General features: G+C 43.8%; 1 protein-coding gene across 2 annotated transcripts in view; it reads right to left on the reverse strand.

Annotated features, from left to right (window-relative positions):
* Positions 1 to 18620, reverse strand: part of LOC137471556 (phosphofurin acidic cluster sorting protein 2-like) — a 54489-nt gene that overhangs the window by 35540 nt on the left and 329 nt on the right. The gene's annotated exons all lie outside the window — the stretch shown is intronic.

An 18620-nucleotide genomic window follows, 5' to 3' on the forward strand; every position in this document is an offset into this window, starting at 1 on the left:
TCCTCAGAACTACTTTATAAAGGCTGACAATAATTTGGAGCATCTTCCAGCATTTTCCAAAATAAAAGAAATAAAACTGTGTGTTTTCCCTTTCTTCTTGTTTATACCCTCTCTCAAAACCTGAACTCAAGTACCTGATATTAAACGACTGGCTTAAGCCTCAGTCAGACAATACTGCAATCTCTCTAGCTCACAGCATTAGCAAGGGTTAAGTAGGCTTAATGCAACTGCTCTTGTCAGCCCCTCTGACTGCTTGTAACCACCACAAAGATCAAATTATTCCAACAGTTGTAGAGATAACCTGAAACAAGAGATTAATCTACCACTCACATTTCTGTCACTGGGGCTTTTGCCTCCCTCTGGAATATCCTGATTTGACACCAAGTCCAGCCTCACTTTTGGTGATGCTGTGGGATGCCAAAACTCTGCAACTAAATACAGGTGAAACGTAGTAAACCCCAAATGTGCACAAGTATCATTGACAGACAAAACCTAAGATCTATGGTTTAACTCTTCCTGCAAGAAAAGATATTTAATCCAGCAATGTGAACAGCTATGAAATATGAAGGAAAATTCCAGAAGATACAGGTGACAACCAAACTCTCAGGACAGAGATCGAGCACATGACTATGAGAAGCTCCTGCATCTGTTACAGCCACCTCTGCTTCCAGGTTTGGTGGCTACATAAAGCACAGGGTACCTGTCCCTGGGTCTCCATGAACAGACTCTGTGTGCACACCTGTGTATGAACCAGCCCTCCACCTCCCCAGATTAATGCTTACTCCTCAGAAGGCATGCTGAGCCAGTCTCCCACACACTTGTATTATCTGCTCAAAGAACAGCTGCTCAGAGACACTGAAGCACTGGTTTCAGACTCAAGGTCAGTTACCCCCCCCTGTAAAAAGAAAGGCCTAAAGGGAATACTTCAGTCATAGAACAAAGACTGTGGAGGTATTTGTTAGCCATTTCTGGCACTTGTTTCTTCAGTTTGCACTGCTTTTGATAAAGCTGGTATCTGAGCACTACTGATAATTTATCCAGCACACACCCCTGAGTGAGAGCTGCACTCCTGATGAAATTGTCTCTAGCAAAAGATTGCAAAGCCCTGTGAATATCCCTGCTGCTCACTTGCTTAATGATGTTTACTTGGAGCCCCAGAAACACCATGGCAATTTGGGTTCAAAACACCTCTGTGCACAAGAAATCCTGTAACAGCTTCAAACACAATGAGAAAGGATGGTTCCTTATATATGCACACACTGTAGCAATGTCCTTGGGAATCCCTACACTTCAGTGCAACTTCACTGTGCTTTGGTGCTTTTGGAAGATCCTTTTTTTTTTCAATTAGAGACATATTTCCATCTCTGCAGAGAATTTTCTTCAAGGAGTCACCTGAAAAATGTGCCAGGGAAGAGAACACCTCATAATATCCTCATTGGAACTGTCACTCAGTGCGAAATATCTTATTCTACTCAGTTATCCATGTACATAATTGTTAATTGAAACCAGCACAAAACAAAATGTAAAGAGTGCTACCTACCCACATTAATGAAAGGAAAAAAAATGTGAAGAAATAAAGAGGAGGGTTTAATCTGTTTACACTAGCACTAAGTCAGAATGACCTTTTCCTTATACCACTGCCTTTCTCCCAGAGACAAAACAGCATGGCTCCATTTTATGGACCTTATGCTACAGGCTGTGCCCATCAGAGAGTACACAAAGGGCAGCATGGACAGACAGAGAACTGGGGTGAGGGATACTTACTGCCCACAACCAGGTTCCCCCAGGATCCCATAGGAGCTTGGACAATTCCCCACCAGGCTCATTTTCAGGCCCTTGTCAAAGATGCTCACAGAAATCAAGCAACATCCCACTTCTTTGGAAACACTGACAATCCCTCTCAGAGGGTGCAGACAGAGAAGCTGGAGAACCAATCCCCACTGCCAGAAACCAATGCTGTATCCTTCACTCCCTGTGATTCCCAAGCACCACTGTGTGTTTGAGCACGTGACACATTGACTCAGCCTGTTCATCCAGCAAAGAATGAGCCTAAAAAATAATGAGTTGTTTCCTTCCAGGCCAGCACTGAGCTAGCTCGTCACATAATCAGGCATGTGCTGGAATTAGTGCCAGTCCAGAGCTGTGAGGCTGAACTGCCAATTTGTGCCATTCCAGGTGTCCCTGCTGAGTCTAAGTAGAGAGGATCTGGAACTGGGCCTGAGAAAGGAATAAAGCTCTCCCACCTTCTTTCGACACAACCCAATCAATGCATGAATCACCCACAGGAAGCACTTGTAATGCCAACCATACATATCACCCAGCACCCCAGCAGAAAGGCATGCAAGGCTTCCAGTTAAGATAAGACAACAGCAATTAGCCACTGTGGGGTGCCTGTCACCTTTCTCTCCCTCAGCACACCACAGCTCCTGAAGCAGTTTCCTGAAGGCAGTATTGTTGGCTTTATTTGAGTACTTTTATTTCACCTATTTTGTCCTGTGTTGAATCCTGCACCCTGCTGCACAGATTTCTACTGACAACGCTGGCTGTGCTGTGTTGAGAGCTCACACAACAGCTTTGGGTCATGCATCCCAGCTACCTGCACTACAGCCCATGAAAGGTGCCGTGCAAATCATGCTCTTTGGGAAAAAAAAAAAAAAAAAACAAAAACAAGTTGATATTTGAAGAGATACTTATGAGAAAATCATTCAGTGTCAGCAACTAATATGTAAGCCTCTAAACCTCAGCATGTAAGACTTCCCATTGGGGTTTTTTTTCCATTCTTTTTTTAAGATTAGGAGGGCCATAAGTCTTTTAGGTCTGTCTGGCATGACCTCCTGTAGAGCATAGACAAAAAGCATATTTGCTCAGGCAAGAAAGAAATGGCAACACACCAAAAACCTGCTGAGAAATGGTCCATCATTTACCAATGAGCAACAAAACTTGGGTTTTGTTTGGCTTGGTGTCAAGCCATCTCTGAAATTTACCCCCTGTTTTGTGATGTATGCCCACAGAATAAAAAAGGCAACACAGCTGAAAAAACACCTCAGATACTAGATGCAACTCCTTGTAACAGACAAAGCAGCAGCCTCATGTCCAGTATTCATCCATGGAAGTCGAATTCAACACTGAAGTTCATTCAAAGACATTGTTGCATTAAACGGCACCAAAATCTTTACACTTAGAAACAGTTGTAACTTTTTGGAGAGCTCTGATTCCCATTCCGAACTGACATACAGCCAGGGAGTGACAAGATGTTCTTCAGAAATGGTGACAATTATCACAGAATCATAGACTGCTTTGGGTTGGAAGAGACCCTAAAAATCATCTTTCTCCAACTCCCCTGCCATGAGCAGGCATACCTTCCAACTAGAGCAGATTCCTCAAAGCCCCATCCAGCCTAGCCTTGAACTCTTCCAGGGACAGGGGATCCACAACTTCTCTGGGCAACCTGTGCCAGGGCCTGTTCACCCTCATAGTGAAAAATTTTGAGTTTTGACAAGTTTGAGAATTTTAGGTTGTCCTATATGGAGTCGGGAGTCGGACTTGATGATCTTCATAGATCCCTTCAAGCTCAGGGGATTCTGTGATATTTGAACTGCAAATACCTTAAAATACTCCCCTAACACCTGAAGCATGTGAACCAGCAATCTTACAAAGGGACATCAGAACATCTGTAGGATTGGCACCAGAGTCAGCCAAATGTTCAGGCAAATTCCAGAAGGGGTGCAGATAGCTTTTCTTTTTTCCATATTCCCAGAGAAGAAGTAACTGAGAGGAAGTGGCTTGAAAAAAAATGATTTTTCTTTTCTAAGAAATAACATTTATAATTACCTAGCCCTCCAGAAGCCTCTCCAGTCAGAGATAGTTACTTTGGTAGATACTTCACAGATAATCTGCATGTTCCTTTCCATCTCTTCTGGAAAAAAAAAAAAAAAGGAGGGAGGACAGAGCACTGGAAGATATCTCCTGACAGAGAAGAGTAAAGATGAGGGGTCTTCATCCCCAGCATCACTGCCTGGAAAGTTGGCCACCTACCCACTGACTGACAACTGCCTCAGAAAATACTGGAAAGCTGGCAGATTGTCTCCTCTCTACCAAAAACATAATAAACCAGATCCATAGAAAAGAAGATGGTAGTCAGCTACCACGGCTGAAGAAATGAAAAGCATAGCATCCTTCCAGTAGCCGTGTTTGGATTTTCATCACACCCTCTTTTTGCCCTCTGGCAGCTGCTACCTCTAGGGAGTCCCCAAAAGGCAATGCTCTTCTACAAAGGGGCAGCTTCTCAGCATTCATGCCACATTACTCCATTCTCCTTTGGATTGGTGAGAAAACTAACTCAAAAGAGAGAAAACAACTACTACGAACTTATTCCCTGCTAGGGATGTCAGCTGCTGGGAGCTAGTGTTGGATTTACACTCAAATTCATAATAACCAGTAACCCCAAATGCCAGTTCCAGGCAGACTTTCCATTGGAACTCCCAGGGCACAGCAGAGTATTTCACACAACACAGCCACACCACCTCATGCTTGCTGTAATTCTCGTGTGTTACTAAACTACTCACACTGCAGATGATTGAGCAAGGCAGCAAGAGGCTGGAAGTCTGCCAACAGCCACTGAGAAACAGCTTGACATGCATCTGAAAGGACAGGGGGAAAAAAGCAACCACACGCCTCACAGTTCAGTTCTCTCAGTTCTGTTATGATATGGACCTATGGCCACTGGAATAGTCTGGAGTTAGGAGCAGCATTTTACACCCAGTTTTATCACTGGAAGTAACCCAGTAATTCACAGCATACAGGCAGATCTGATTCTAAGGCATATGCTTTAGGAGCATCTCATCCATTTCATCTAGTAGCTGCAGCCATGAAGAAATACACAGCTTGTCTTATTTTATTAGATATCTTCCTTCAGTACAAAATCTGCATACATCTTCAAAATTAGATCTTTATTCTTAAGGAGAAGAAAGCTGCTAGTCTTGCTATTCAGAGGATGACAATCCTCCAAAGCACAACCTCTGCAGGCAAAGTAAAAAGAAAACAAAGCCTGCCTTTAATAATCACAAAGCTTTACAAGAAACCTCCTACTATCACTGCAACAGAAAGCACATGCCAAATTCTGCAAGGGCAGGGAAGACAGGCAGGCAAGGAAGAAATACTGCTGTGGGTCCTAAGGAACTCTAAACACTTTTGTTTTCAGCGATATCCACATGGAAGAGCAGGATTTTTCCTAGTTCCTAATATCTCCAGGTCTTACATTAGAGAAGAAAAAATAAATCGTATTTAGGGCCTGTTTGTTGTATACCCACACACATACTGCAAGAGAGTTTATCAGGTTCACTTCCCAAGGCAAAGCTGGTGTAAATCAGAGGAAAGGAAGCATTCAGCTTAGGTAAATTTGCTCTAAGTTTATCTTCCATTGGGGCAATTTAATGATAGTCATACAGTGTGGTGAAACTCAGCACAATCAACAAATCCATGTGTTTCAGTCTGTAAATCTTAAGACAACATGCCAAAACCAAACTCAGGGGATCTGAGACTGGCAATGGCTGCACTTCGGCAGCATCAGCTGCAAGATAGTACAAGACTGAAATGCTCTTTTGAATCAGTTGTACTAAACCTCATACAAATTCCCAAGCCCAAAAAAATCTCTCTGCTATCTTGTTTCATTGGCCTGGTCATTTTACTACCAGGCAGATGCCAACCCAAATCATCTGTCTTTAGCAGACCTAGCCCATGAGTAGTTTGTTCAAGAGCTGTTTCTTCTCCCGAACATTGCAGCCTGTGCATGCACAAAACCAATGTCACCAAGCACAGAACAGACTCCTTCCCCCAACACCCCTTTTATCTAATCCTAAACATTAAGGCTGAGTCCTTACAAGTATTTCTATCATAGCAGAAAAATGGGAAATCTCAAGGTAATACAAAATCTGAAAATATGAAAGGAAGAAAATCAGCAAGTGTAAAACATGTCTGGCTTTCACTCAGCCTCTCCTGTCCTTTATATAATCTACATGTTGCAAGATATAGCAAAAACTTAAGAACTGTGAGAACCAGGGAAATAATAAGCAAATGGCACAGGCTCGAGTTTCTACAGTGCTGACAGTTGTCACACAATTATACAATTAATGACACAGTTGCAAAATGTCTTTCAGTTCAATAGGATAGGAGTTCTCCTCCTTTTTTGTCCCCTCTCCCTGGACCTGCACCAGAGACACAGACAACACCAACCTGCAACTTGTTTACTTTATATGGATTTATTGCTTTTCTAAAAGGTTGAGCACCTGTGTCCCAGGAGAAGGGGGGATGCAAGAGGCAGAGCCCAGGTACAATGCAGGTATAATCTCCAGGACAAGCATGGTGGTGGAGACAGGTATTCTGTACAGACATGTGCTTTTCAAACACTCTCAATCACCTCCCCTTCAACAGGTACCATTCAGAAGCAGCAACCATCCCCTGCAAACCCAAGAGCATCCTACGGGTTGCACACAGAGCTGGCACTCCAAAAAGAGTCCACAGGTACAGGGAGAAGCAGGAAGGACTAACAGTCACACCCCCACAGCTCAAATCCCATAGGCCTTTTGCAGTGCATGCATTTCCTAAGTGTCCTTGACAAGAGTGATAACTCGTCACTGAGGTCCAGTTTTTGTCTTTCAGGGAGACAGTGGGGAGGGTGTGCACGTGTCCATGTATTTCAGTTACATGCCCAAAGAGCAATAGATGCTCTACAGAACATATAACACTTATTTAGTGGGGATATTTCCTACTGCAAAATAAGGGAAGAAGTTGTTGAAAAGTCTTCTTTGAGGCAGCCTGACATTACCTCTCTCAGGCCCAGAAAGAACCAAGTTATTTTCCCTTCAATGGCTTCATTTCCTATAGTCAACAAGAACCAGGACACTCAAAGGATACATCTAGAAATCCTCATACTGTCACCAATCAATCTCTTCTTTATTCTCTTCTATTCTCTTTTTTTCCTCTTCCTTTCTTCTTTCTAGGAGATTCCCTTTCCTAGCATTTGCTGTTCTACCTGCTGCTTCTGAGGAAGCCCCCCCATGTTGCTGTCTGCCCTTAGACAGAGAAACTGTATCACATATGAATTCACCTGCACTGCCAACAATCCTTCTAGGAGCCATCAGCAACAAATGTTTACTCTGGATAACAGGAACTGAATTCTGAAACTTCATGTGTTTTATTTATACAATAAAATGTATAATTAGTGCTGGCAAAACACCATGTAACTCTACACTTCCTCTTCATAATCTCCTTTGGAGTGCTGTGATGTCACAAGGAAGATGTTCCATAACCTGGATAGCTGAGGCTGTAACCACCCTGGGACAGATCTACACTGAACACTGCTAACCTCAATGGAAAGTTTGTCTGGCCTGAAAACACACCTACTCTAAAGGCAGAGACCATGGACTTCTCTCACACAAATTTTGCCTGAATTTTAAACCTTGATCTATTTAATTTTGCCTTCTTTCCAAAGAGGGTTCCAATATCGCGCACATCTCACAGTCAGGTCTCCTTGAAAAGTCCACTTACTCTCATAGTATTAGGAAAAAATTAGGCTGTAATTAAGCAGAGTTATTAATCTTTGGTCACATGGGACCTGAAACCTATTCATATTCATGTCAACAGGAGTGTTTGCTGCTACAATCAGGACTGCACACAAGACAAGTCCCTCATCATTTCTCAGAAGAGAAAATAATCTTCTGGGGGCCAATACCTATTCTGCCTTCTGTTCACAGCTGTGTTTAGCTGGGATGTTGACCACTTCTGCCAGTCTATCACCAACCATTTTGCATTTTTTGCATCTCATCCAAAGAACACCATTTCCCTTGTCACAGGCACAAGCTACCACAGTCCACAGCCTGGTTTCTTCCCTAATCTCACAGCTCTGCCAGCTATCCAGAGAAGAAATAACTATGGCTGCAATGGCAGAAGTGGTCTTCAGAAAATGCTTTTCAAGATTCCTCTTCTCAAGAGCGCACAACTGTCAGGATCTGCTAAAAGCTTCAAACTTCCCCCAAAAGACACTTAGATCTACAAAGGTAGTCGTTCCTTACCTAGACAGACAGGACTCAAATTTTGGGGCCAACTGTTCTTATGCTCTTTCAACAAACTCCAAGTGCTCAGTGTGGAGCCTCATCACAGTTTCTTCAGGTCAAGGCAAGGGGAGGTTTGATGATTTTCTTTACAAACACCACATCCCTGCCTGCAAGGGTATGAAACCAAGATTTCTCTGTTCTAAGTGGGATCCAAGAGTGTCAGGATTAAAGTATTGCTGTAACTGGATTGCTTCCTGTAGTCACAAACAATAATCGGGTTAAGAGATTTCCTTTCCCTCATCTTGGCTAGGCTGTGAGTAGGCAGAAGTTACAAGGCAAGTGGGGGGGCTGTTAAACTGTTCCTACTCCAATTGTTTGAGAGGGGTGTTCAGGGTTGTTAATTTTGCCTCCTACTCATTGATTTAAAGGCACATTTACCTATGCAGGGAGCAAGTGCACCTTGCTGCACAAACCATGAATGAAACAGACTCCTTGAAACTAATCTCTCAACTCTGCATCCTTTCACACCACAAACCCACACAGATGCATCACTGGAGAGAACACAGCTGAAACAGCTTAGCCTGAAATTGCACCGTTCTCTCCCACCCCCTTTCCTGCACTCATGTCGGCTTTTTCCAGGCTGCCTTCTCTCCTCCTTTCCCCCTCCTGATTCTCAATACCACTCCACTAGAAAAAAGACAGCAAACCCTGAGGATAGCTGAGTTACCTCTACAGCACACCCAGCCAGCAAATAGGGGGTTGGAAAACAGCCAAGTTCTCCACCACAGGGGACCTAACAGGACCTCCTAGCTTCCTTTAACCACAGATTTCTATGAAATACAATTCTTTGAGACAGTTGCCCTTGACAAGACAGTACAACACTGGGCAAATAGATCAGAATTGAGAGAGCTGGACAGACATCGTGTAATTTCCTAGCAGATTCCTGTGTGAGGCTACAACTGATTGGCTGTGTTGCTCACAATACCCAAATATTTGGGAAGGAGTGACAAAAAATAGAAAGGAAAATTAACTGAGGACAAAACATACCAAGCAACTGCTGCCCCACCGTGTGAACAGGAGAGCTGCAGTGACATAACTAAATTTCCTGGACCCTGCTCCAGCAAGACTTTATTGCTCTTAGAATAATGCAATTTAGAGTTAAGATCTGGATTCGGGCAGAGACGCAAGATTTAATCTGTCACTGCCACTTTTTAACTGTTGGATGAATTGCTTCACCCTCTGCTTCCCCCTCATCCATGTTTATCCAAATGACAGAGTAAAACCCCCACAAAACAAAGCAACATTTCACTGTAGCACATCATGTAGCATCTACCACAACAGGATGTGAACCTCTGCCATAGCCTTCTGGCATGTCCTGTCACACAAGCTGAATTCCAGATAATAAGGACACTGTCAAGAAGCATCTCCTGAGGATGCATTAGGATCTGCCCAAACAGCCTGAACCCTGGCCGAGCATGCACAGCACTCTACCCAGTCACGCAGCCATCAGCCTCTCTCATGTTCCACTGCAAGCTATGCAGATACTCACCGCCTCAACCAGGAGCAATGTCTTTTCTCAGCACAAAGAGTCCTTAAAACCTCAGCAGAAAGTCCACATAATTTCCACACACTGCTCTCCAAACCTCACTCTAGATTCCACCAACTCCCAGGGGATTCCTATCTGGCAGACTGGGCAGCAAGGTAAACTCTGCTAGTGCTCTCACTCTCAGGTGGTTTTTCTCCACAGTCACCATAACACATGCAAGAAAAAGGCAATACTATGGCATGGAAACAGCTGTGAACAAAGTAGGGAGAACAGGAACACGAGTCATAGCTGTGGCTTCAGGGAGGGAAAGGGCTACTTCAACTATAAGGGCAAGCAACTTCAGGATCTGAACGTAAGCCTCAGTGTCTAAACCACAAGGTCATCTTTCTACTTTATTTTCAAACAGTATTTTCAAACGTTTATTTGTTTAACAAAGAGCACATGACCAAATTAATTGCTGATGTGTAACAGCCTCCCAAGAAACCTTAAAAAGAGCTTACTAACCAATCCACAGGGCAGTGGTAACATGCTGCAGTGAACTTTTAAAATTATCTTTTCTAGGCAATTAAAGGGGTACACTAGGTGGGACACATCCCATCTTTACCTGGTCACTGCTTTACTTAAAATCACTGTGTTAAAACTCCCAGTTGTTCACTGCGAGTCTACCCAAAAGCATCTCAGGATAGACAAGAAATAGTGGAAGTCTACAGCATCACACTGATCTTCTCTCATTTTAGCCATGCTGAAATTAGACATCAGCAGTAGTATGGCTAATGTCATGGAACTTTATTTGCAAATGTCACAGATTTTGAAATTTTCTGTCTCCATATGCAGCAGAATTGCTGCACCAGCTGCCCCCAACTTCAAGGCTGCTTTAACAAAAGATGCTGCAGTGCCAGTTTAGCAGAGAGCAGCAGTCAGTGGCACAGCAAGGTGCAAATGCACCACATCTGCTTGGAGCCTCCACAGCCAGAGCAGCCTGTCAGGTACCTGTTGCTGCTCACTGCCTCCAGGCTAAAATAAAATGTGTTAATGAAGTAACCACCACAAAGTAGTGATTACAAAAACACCACTTGCAGCCTTTTCTGCAGAAAAGAAAGCACAAGAGCTAAAGACATGGTGACAAGTACCTTTGAACCAAGTGAGAAAGTGCTAATGGGGATGCAGAACAGACCACATTCTCACACTCATCACCTGGCACAGTTTACTGGGATACAGCTCCAAGCCTGCTGTGCCAACGCAGCTAAACTGGGAAAAGTGGTGAAACGAGGTCAAGATTAGGTCACTGATACACACCAACTAGTTCCATTATCCAGAGTGTCCTGGTAAAGATCTACACACACACTGGCAAAAACACTCATGTGCCACACAGCAGCCTCCCTAAAGTGTAGTTAACTATTTTCCTACTAATGTAGAGTTCACATTTCATTACAGCTTGCTACTCCTGAAGTAGCATGGACACAAGACTGTCATCCCTTCCACTTCCTCTGCTTTTATCTTGAGTTGGCAAGCACCTTAGATCTGAATCCCTGCAGGCTCAGGAACATTATACCGTGTTAAGTTACACCTGGGACAATAACACAGGCAGGGGAGAGACTGAAGCGATACAAGCCCATGAAAGAGTGTCAAACCAGCATGGACATCCATTTTTGATGCTTCTTCAAAATATTAAGAAAAAAAAAACTTAAAAATTTAATTCTAAAGAGTTGCACAGTTAAGATTCTTCACTCGAAAGAGTGATTCTTACCAAAGCTGGCAAATTTGTTCTTAGGCTTTTCATCAACACAAGCTGTTAATAACCAGTGCCTGTACAATGCAGTTCTCTGCTCAGATCCTTGTGGGTGGAGCAGGAGCCTGAAACAAGGCTGACTTGCCCATACTTTCACAAATCAGTACAGCAACAGATAAAATCACCTCCAAATAATATTAACATTTCAGCAACACACAGATGAGATGAACACAGTGTAAATGCAGAGCAAAGGGAATGTTGTTCTTTTGTCTGACTGGAAGTTAAGGAACATAAGAGGCAGGGGGAAAAAAGCTTGAAATGTCAAGGGACTTGACAAACATCAAGGAGAAATTTAATAAATTATTCATACACACAGCAAGTGAAATCCAAATGGGACATTCACAGTCTGCTTCTGACAAAGGAGCACACAGGAAAGGAAGGAATACCTGGAACAAGCAGCCTTGAGAATAAGATAGGAGAGAACTGAAAGAAATGTCGACTTATGAGACTGTATTTCAGGGATGCACATACAAGAAAGTTTAGCAAGTCTAGAAGAAGAAAAAAGCTGATATTCATTAACACTGAAAAAATGTAAAAGCCATTAAAAAACAACCCAAACAGATCAAGAACATAGTCCAGCTAAAAAATACAAGCCATACAAGAACAAGATGAGGTCGTTACAGCTTCACTAGGAATAGTCTTTAAATTATGAGAAAAAAATCAAACTATTTTGAGAAGGGAAAAATTAAGACTTGGATTGAAAGATTGCTCAATTACAGGTATGCAAGCCAAGCCAGAAGCAAGGAAAAAATCGTGAGAACAGTGTCAAAAGTATCACATTCACAGGCATGTGCAGAAAAAGTAAATGTATTGATAAGGCAGAAAATAGACTAGAAGAAGACAGATGAAGGAACATGGAGGGAAATCCTAAATACACAGGAGCTCTTTTAAAAGTATATAAATAATGTAAATCTAAATTACCCTTATCTAAATAATACAGATTCAGAGACACTACTTGAATTGTTACTGAAAATGAAACAGCAGAAGAATCAATGAGAGGCTTTGCATGAACAGGATCTTCCCCCCTGGTAGAGAAAGCTACCAGGAACAGGAAAGAACAGGAAAAGAGTAGCAGAATCCTCTAACAGGGAGTTACTCTTATTCTAACCCTGCTACCATTGCAACGGTCCAACACCTAATTGTTAATGGTTTTCAGTTTTGGAAAAAGGAACTAGACATGAGTTCTGCTGTCATCCTGAACTGCCTATATGGATAAGAATTTATTTATCACATATGCAGAAAAACAGTTAAAAATACATAGCTGAGCCTGGAACCTGGACTTTTTTTGTCCAGGAAATGGTCCCACGTGCACTGGCTTTGTATCTCATGCTACTTAATATATGTTCTCACTGAAGAATAAGAAATATGATAAGAAATGGAAGTTTAAAAATCAGCATGAGTAGGTAAATAAGGAAAACACAGAACAAACATAGAACAGGAGTTCTAATTTACTAGACAGGACCCCTCATTGAGTTAGGCCACAATACATAAAAACAGGGCATGAGAGATGGCAGTGGGCAGCATTATAAAGGAGAGGGCATTGCAACAGGCCAGCAGAAAATGTCAGCGTAATTTTGGGCTGTGTGCACTGAGGCTGAATCACACTGCAGAGCAGGGAGTGGTCTCTGTAACCACAGTTGCAATGGGTTCAGGCACCTGAAACATTGCATCTCTCTTCTCAGTACACTGCAATGAGTATACTGAAGTATCCAAACAAAGCCTCATTTATCTAAGAGACTTCTAGCTACAAGAGCAGTATCACTTGAGCTGTCTGCTTCCCCAGAGGCAGAGACAAGTTCCTGCTGCCACATCCCACACAGTGGAGTAAGACACTCTCACTTCTTGTTTCCCAAAACAGTGTTCACCAGCTTTGATGTAGTTAAAAAAAAACCCAAAACAAACCAAAACAGAAGCACAGCTTCCCCATCAGCTGGTATGCTGAAAGCTTGGACAAGATAACAACACGAGGTATTTGGAAAATAGCTCTGGCCATATGCTCACCTGGCATGCTATAAAATGCAGCATGCTTTTTACCTCTGGCTCCCTTTTGGAAACCACTTTCAAGGTTGACAGGAGACACAGCTTTCAATCTAGAATCATTCAATGTTCAAACAACTACACAAAAGCATCAGCACAGACTTTTAAGCACAGAATGGATCCCTAGGGGAACCCTGTGAGCCACTGGTGCTCAGCAATTCCTTCTTCTGACAGAATAAAGGTCTGGGGATTGTAATCCCAGAGAAGGGTACACAAACGACATGGCTGCTAATGATCAGCCAGAAGTGACTGAGGACACCAGAGGAAGCAGAATGTGCACTCGTGGTGTCCTAGCACAGTAAAAACAATGCAACATTTTTGATAAGCCATCAGACAACTGTTGCAACACAGCCTGGCTAATGAATGAAGCACTGGAAAACAAGGCTAGGACGCAGCATGACAAGTCCTTCCAATAAAATTAAACCCTCAGGGAAGTCACTATTAACATTTTGCAAGGACCACACCCCCCCATCAATCAGATTAGGAGGGCACACTTGTCCCAAGTTCTGCTCAATTATTGTATGCTCAGAAGGAAAACAAAACACTGCCAGAGAAGAAATCCCAAATGTGCTCCACTGCCACAGAGAGCTACAGATAGTGGACAACATATGAGACATATTATCCTGCAGGCCTGTAGCCAAGCCCATGATATTAAGAATAATAAGCCATCTGATGGCTGTTTAGAACATTTTGTTTTCTATATAGGACTGAAAGGAAATCATAATTCAAACACAGCATATCACCAGTTATAAGAGACTGTTTCCCTACAAAAAACTCCCAAGAACTCTGGGTCTGAAGCTACATGGGTTTGTCAAGGAATCATAGTGTCGTCTGAAGGAACAATCTGGAATCATTTAACATTCCCAGAGGTGCAACTCTGTAGCTTATCCAAACAGAACAGATTTTGCTGAGGTTGGAAGTTTACCATGAAAATGTCTAATTTACCCAGGAAACCACTCGAGAACATCTCAGGCAGATAAATACATATTATTCCAGCTGGAATAAGCATTTCTTAAAGGAACACCCAGTTCAGAGGCTCTTCATTGCCACGAAACTCTTAGGGGATGTAGAAAAGACAGGCAATGCTCTATGCTGAGAGTAAACTGACCCCTGAGCCCACAGCAACCCCTTCATGTAGCTGTGCCAGAGGAGAGCACGTTCCTTCACTTCACACCACACGGCAGGAACTGTCACTGAAAGGATTCCTGGACCTCAGGCAATGGAAAGCAGGCAACCACACCTGCACAAATAAAGTGTTAACCTACTCTCCACGAGTGATCAGGTAATGGACACTGGCTGCCCAAACAGGAAAACTGGGTTGCAGAGACAAGAGCATTCACCTCATGGAACTTCAGAGGATCACCCTAGTTGGCACTTTTGGGATATTTGCAGTCGTACTTGCAACAACTGTTCTCATTCCAGTAAGACATTCATTAGGCTGTAATTTTCCAAAACAAAAGTTTGCAATTTATAATGATAGAGAATTCAGAGTACCTGCTGGAATGTAATATCCTGAAGGTACACATACACAGTCTTACAAATTGAGCCCAAAACACATGCATTTCCCTCAATCAATGCTTTTCTAACAAACATAAACAGGAGACACTGTGTTCGAGCACACTGTGGGGGTGGCAGCAAGACTTGGAATGTTTCCTCATGCATTGTACTGAGATACAAGGCATTGTGGATGAAATGCAGTGTATCTGAATCCTTGCAATGCCATTCACAGCATAATCTGCACAGGTAGAATGTGCTTTTGCAGCCTGACCTGAGCAATACTGACGCAGCAACCAAAACACAACTTGTATCTCTCACCTCTAACTAGAAATATGATTACTTATCACTGGAACAACATCCACGTAACAATGAACACAGTAGCTGTGTCATGGAAAAAGTGAATACAATCACACAATCTTATCTTGTTTCCTAATTAAGAACTCACATTTATGGACGCTCAGATGTTAAAAGAAAAAAAAAATAAAAAGAGCAGTCCTATTAAAAGAGGTGGAAAATACCACTATGTGGAAATAACAAGACTTGAAGCATGTTTGCACAAAGTCCTTTGACACATTTTTTCCCAACATACCCCCTGACCAACACACAAAACAACGAAAACACAGTAACACACCACCTTGATGCAGACAGACATTTCACCTTGGCAATTCTCTAGTCCACTTCTGGCCGTCTCTACGCAGTGAAAATCTGCTACTACCCCTAAGGGGACCTATAAGCAAGGCATTTCAATAAAGACACTCCCACCTCAGAACACTGCTATAAAGACTTCTACTAAGATACTAAGACAACTATTAATAGAAGTTAAGGCTGATTGATGGACTATTTTAACCAAAGCATGCTTCACATCCTGCATTGTGAATTAAGCAGGTTTGCTTTCCTTCTAAGGCACTGTGATGGGAAGCCAATAATTTTGAGCCAATGGGTAGCCCCACTGAAGAAGCAAAGAACATTTTTTATAGTTTCCAGGTGTTTACTTCCTTCTGCCTTTCTGCATAATAGCCCACTGCCCATAACATTCAGCTCTGCCTCCCCTGGTAGCCACATAAGCCAAAGGCAGCTGGGTCTAGACTATACTCAGCCAGTTCATAAGAAGGTCATCAAGAGGTCACAAATCTCTTTTAACTTGGCCCTGAAAAGAGAAAGACCCCAGCAGGAGGGATGATACCTTCACCTGGAGAGCAAGGCAATTTCCAAAAAGAAATGTGGACTTTTTCAGTGGCACATGCCCCATGCAGCCAGAAAAAAAATTTCCATTACAGGCAACAGCTGAGCTTAGAAAGCCAAGATCCTCCTGCAAGGCATCAAAAATCCTGCAGTCATACTACTGAACCATTCCATGCACGGGGGCTTATACTTCCCCCTGTCCATTTTTATTGGCACAGACTCTTTCAGGTAGCTTGAAGACTTGAAGGCCTCCCACCTATCCTGCGTTAACAGCCGAGCACACAGCAACCCCACAAAGGTTGATCCAGCCCAGTCCCACTCCTGCAGCAGTCAGAGCTGCACCTGCAGAAAATTAAACACCTAAGAAGGAGCACAGGGACAGCCAAGACTTGCAATAGAGACTCCAGAAAAAGAAATAATCTATAGCATTAAACCCAGTGCAAAGTTATTCTTTCTCCAGATATGCATAAGTATGAAAAAATGCAGACTACACATGCATAAGAGACAGAGAAACCCAAGGGCATTATTGCCCATGGATGGAAATTATTTTGCCACCACTACCACCCCCAAAGCACAGTGAGACCAGAGACCACCTGTGCTGGGCACTGGGACAGTGCAGCAGAGCTCCTGCCTTGAAGAACACATCAAGACTATACCATATACAAGCAGATCAGTAGAGAAAGAACATGGGCAAGCAATAAGGAAGCACAGTGCACAGATATACCATTAACAGCTCACATTTGGGGCTTGAGCTCCCTTCAGCTTCAGTGAACTAAAACACTTGCCTAACACATGACCTGCTCAGTCAGGAAAGCTTGGGCTAACTGAAGACTGGAAAACACAGAAGCACCAGTCCCACACTGGTCACTGTGGACTGTGGCCACTGGCAGGACTTCTCCAGACCTGCTGACTCTACAGACATCATGTTAGAGCCATGGCCTCTGAAGGAAGAATCAGCTTCCAACAGATGCTGTGTTAGAAGATATTCCAGAAACAATATTTCAGATGAATGTCACAGAAGTTTCCTGCAAGCAGCTGTGTCAGATGGCTGCCCCTGGGCTGTCAGCACACAAAGAAGCTCGTGCATTAGAACAAGCATCTACACAATGCTAATGGAAACTGTCCTTGTGAGAAGACACAGGATTCACTGGGCCAGAAACCAGTTCTACAAACAACTTTCAGACTGATTACACATCACTTGTCACCCACTGGCATCCTGCCACCCATGTAACCCACTTCTACACTCTTCTACACTCAGACTCACTATTCTCAGTCATTCTGTCCATGGTTTGCCCAAAGCGGTTCTCCTCTCCCGAGCTCCTGGAGCACTTCCATTTGTGAAGCCTATGATCATGCACATCCTTCACCATCACTAAGTTCTGTGTTTTGCATATGCAAATTTTTTCTACAGGAAGTCAACCTGATAATTCTGTCCTGCTCTCCAAATTCCAGCTTGGGAGTAACCTGCCCACAAATGAACAACACCTCAAGTCACTTTAAAGCTATGAAATGATCACTTGCTTCCTGCTCCACACAACAGCCTCAATATGTGTCATCAAAAGGTGCACAGGCTCATAGCAGACACATGTTGCAAAGTCCTTCACATCTGCTGCCTGCCGAGCCCAGCACTCCCTTGGGCACCACAATCACAGAGGCTTTCTCTAGTAGCTTGGAGTGTTTTGGAACGTTTCTACTCCAGCCCATCTGGCCACACAGACACCGAGTTTCCCCCTACAAACATATCCATCTAGCAAAGCCCTTTCACAAAGGCCTGTATCCTGCTGCCCTACAGGAATGGGGTTTTTTTTCCCCTCTTGAATTTTACACCTCTAATTTTTGTGAAACATTTGAATACATCACTGCAGACAACACACCACAGCCCAGAGACACAAGGAACCAGGGTGACTTCCTGAATCTGCCCTGTAACTCTTATGAGAAGACTTGGTAAGATGAGTGGGCCAAAGGACACCCACCCACCTCGTTAACACATAAGGCACCTTCAGGCTCCAAGATCATAAGCACATCTAGCCTAGACCACACCTTTAACCATACAGACAGTTATGACATCCACTCAGCTTGTCTCCCAGCTCTGCCAGAGATACAACTCTGAGTTCAGCTGGCAGCACAGTGCATCCTTCCTGTTGCTCCCTATCGTCTGGAGCGCAGATGACACAGGCCCACGGATGCCTGGTGGCCACTGCCTGGCTTCACGGAAGCGGCTGCAGGGCCATCACGGTTTACTTCGGGGGCAAAGAGGCAGCTTTCCAAAGCACGGCCACGATGATACACCCCCTTCTGAGATCCACGGCCACACACTCGCCAGAGGCTGCAACATGGAGGCAACGCAGCCGCGCTCTAGTGCTGTGCCCCCCTGCCCCGCCGGTCCCCGGGCCGCTCCCGCTGGAAGCACAGCGGGGGCCCGGCGCCGGGGCTCGCTGCGCATCAGCCCCTGCCCGGGGCCGGGCCTCCCTGCCACCGAGGAGCGCGGCCCGGCGGGGCAGGGATGCTGCGGGGCCGC

Source organism: Anomalospiza imberbis, chromosome 3, assembly GCF_031753505.1.
Source record: "Anomalospiza imberbis isolate Cuckoo-Finch-1a 21T00152 chromosome 3, ASM3175350v1, whole genome shotgun sequence".
In the NCBI taxonomy this organism is placed as follows: Eukaryota; Metazoa; Chordata; class Aves; order Passeriformes; family Viduidae; genus Anomalospiza; species Anomalospiza imberbis.